At 41.6% G+C, this 2,744-nt stretch overlaps 1 non-coding gene across 1 annotated transcript; it reads right to left on the bottom strand.

Moving 5' to 3' along the window:
• Nucleotides 1-2,032: 2,032 nt before the first annotated feature.
• Nucleotides 2,033-2,105, bottom strand: TRNAV-UAC (transfer RNA valine (anticodon UAC)). The gene has a single exon. It is a non-coding gene; the product is annotated as a tRNA-Val (tRNA).
• Between the last annotated feature and the right edge of the window lie 639 nt (nucleotides 2,106-2,744).

The following is a 2,744-nucleotide window of genomic DNA, read 5'->3' as shown; positions in this document are numbered from 1 at the left end:
AAATATCATGGAGCCCAGAGAGAATGCCACATGGCCATCTGAAGACTGGCAAAACCAAACACCAGCAAAGGATCTGTGTAACTGGAGGCATATTCAAAAGGTTCTAAGACCAGCCGTACTTTAATTTCTCTGTGTTAACGGGAGCCCATCTTGTGCTACTATTCTGATGTGCAGGATCTCTGCATCTCCAGGACACTCTAAAAAACTTAAGAATGAACGATTGGATTCTTTCTTCAAACAGATTTTTTTTTTTCTTCCAGTGTTGCAGAAGAATGTCTGCAAAACAGGAATCACAAGAAATATCACAGGAGCAAAATTATCATTCCTGTTTAGTTACAAAATTGGCTAGAAAAAATATTAATAAATATGCTAATAAGTGAATACACATATGACTTGAACTTCTAAATATTCTCAGGGTGTCTCAGTCTGTTTCCTCTTCCCTCTGGATTTGTGTCTTCTCTCAGATATATTGATTTTAATTTGAAAAGTCCATTCACTGAAATTCTTTTCTTAGCACAAGGGACACAAAACTCCCACAGATCTTCATTTTAGAGATTAGCTACCCATGTTTTCCATAGATTATATAATGACAAATTATACGTTTCCAGAGTTTATAAACATGTAGTGTTAAACTAGGAACAGAAAGGGGTTTTAATGAACAAATTAATATTTGGATTACTAACTAAATGTTTCACTAATCTCTGAATATTTCTTTATTTTAATTTTTTACTTGAAGGATTTTTACACTGTTTTGCATGAGAAATAATTCTGTGCTTGAATGTGCAGCTGCTGTTTATCTGGATGATCTTGTTTCTGATACTCAGGAGAGAGCTGATGTATAACTTCAGCTGTGTAAAGCCTTGGAGGGCCGCACATACCAAAATCAGAAAATGTAACTGTAACTCGTGAGACTATGAAGTGCTAGTGTAAAAAGGTCACAGCATACTGTCATTTATTCCTCAGTAGCTGAAGCCTGGAAGGTAAATCCTCTGTAGAAACATAGATATGGTTATACCCTGGAACAATAAAAGAAAAATGTAAGCGGTCACAGTCACAAGAGGAAGGATCTCAGAGGCATCGAATGGAAGAAGTTGGAAGAACTCAATTATTATCCACCATCACTAGAGAGGTTTTCAAAACATCTAAGGTAAACAAAAGTCAGCTCAAACACAGATGTCCAAGACACTCACAGAATCACGGAATGGGTAAGGTTGGAAGGGACCTCTGGAGATCATCTAGTCCAACCCCGCTGCTCAAGCAGGGTCACCTAGAGCATGTTAGACCTGGTTGCAGCTAGGTGGATTTGGAATATCTCTAGAGAAGGAGACTTCACAACCTCTCTGGGCAACCTCTCACACTAAAGAAGTTTTTCCTTGTATTCATGTGGAACTTCCCGTGTTTCAGTTTGTGCCTGTTGCCTCTTGTCCTGTTACTGGGTACCACAGAAAAGAGTCTGGACCCATCCTCTTGACGCCTCTTCTTCAGATACTTATACGCATTGATAAGATCCCCCCTCAGCCTTCTCTTCTCCAGGCTGAACAGGCCCAACTCTTGCAGCCATAGTCCTATGCTGGTCTCTCTCCAGTAGCTCCCTGTCTCTCCAGTACTGGGGAGCTCAGAACAGGACACAGCACTCCAGATGAGGCCTCACTAGGGCTGAGTAGAGAAGCAGGATCACTCCCCTCCACCTGCTGACAACACTCTTCCTAATGCATCCCAGGCATCAGGCCTGGGCATTTGGCCTTCTTGGCCATTGCTGGCTCATAATCAACTTGCTGTCCCCTAGGGCTCCAAGGTCCTTCTCTGCAGAGCTGCTTTGCAGCAGGTCAGCCCCCAGCCTGCGCTGGTGCATGGAGTTATCCCTCCCTAAGTGCAGGACCCTGCACTTTCCCTTATTATCACACACTCAGTCAGTAAGGTTAGAACAGCTCAAACACAGATGTCCAAGACACTCACAGAATCACAGAATGGGTAAGGTTGGAAGGGACCTCTGGAGATCATCTAGCCCAACCTCCCAAACATCTCCTCGTGTTGGTTCCACCGGGGTTTGAATCCAGGACTTTCTGCATGTAAAGCAGATGTGATAACCACTACACTATGGAACCTGAACCTCATGAGGTTCCTCTCTGCCCAACTCTCCAGCTTGTTCAGATCTCTCTGAATGGCAGCACAAACTTCTGGTGTCCCAGCTTGGTACCACCAGCAAACTTGCTGAGGAGGCACTCATTAACTTATTGTGCAATGACAAGGAAAATTATCTCTCTGCTAGTGTAGTCTGCCATGTATATTTGTGCTAGGTCAAATGTATGATTAAAATCATACATGAAATAGCAGGAAGATTGTGCTGTATTTCAACCACCTGTTATGATGATAAACCATTTTTTTTCATTTCACCTTGTTCTCATTCACCTCACCAAAAGATTTCTTCTTTCTCTGCATTCCTGGAGATATTGAAAGCAAACAGTTACCTGACAGTTTTCAACTCTGGATACTTGTTATTTCTTCTGTGGAAAACCACAACTCTTACTGAGCCTGGAGTATCATGAGAGAATTTCAGAAATTTCAGAAACAGTTCTGTATACCTTACAAGCTAAGAAATCACCCTGCAGCTTAGATTTCATACAACTTAGTTACAAGAAGTTGAGATAGATGGGGACTGCACATTTACTATTACCTATTGTAATGAAAAATCAATTAGATTTTTTTTAATCGGCCAGAAGATGTGTGGGATAGTGAGCTATTAA

The sequence above is a fragment of the Rhea americana genome, unplaced genomic scaffold (assembly GCF_003343005.1).
Source record: "Rhea americana isolate MKP2758 unplaced genomic scaffold, rheAme1 scaffold_103, whole genome shotgun sequence".
NCBI lineage: Eukaryota > Metazoa > Chordata > Aves > Rheiformes > Rheidae > Rhea > Rhea americana.
The sequence above is the reverse complement of the archived record's forward strand: the minus strand, read 5'-3'. Positions and strand labels throughout refer to the sequence as shown.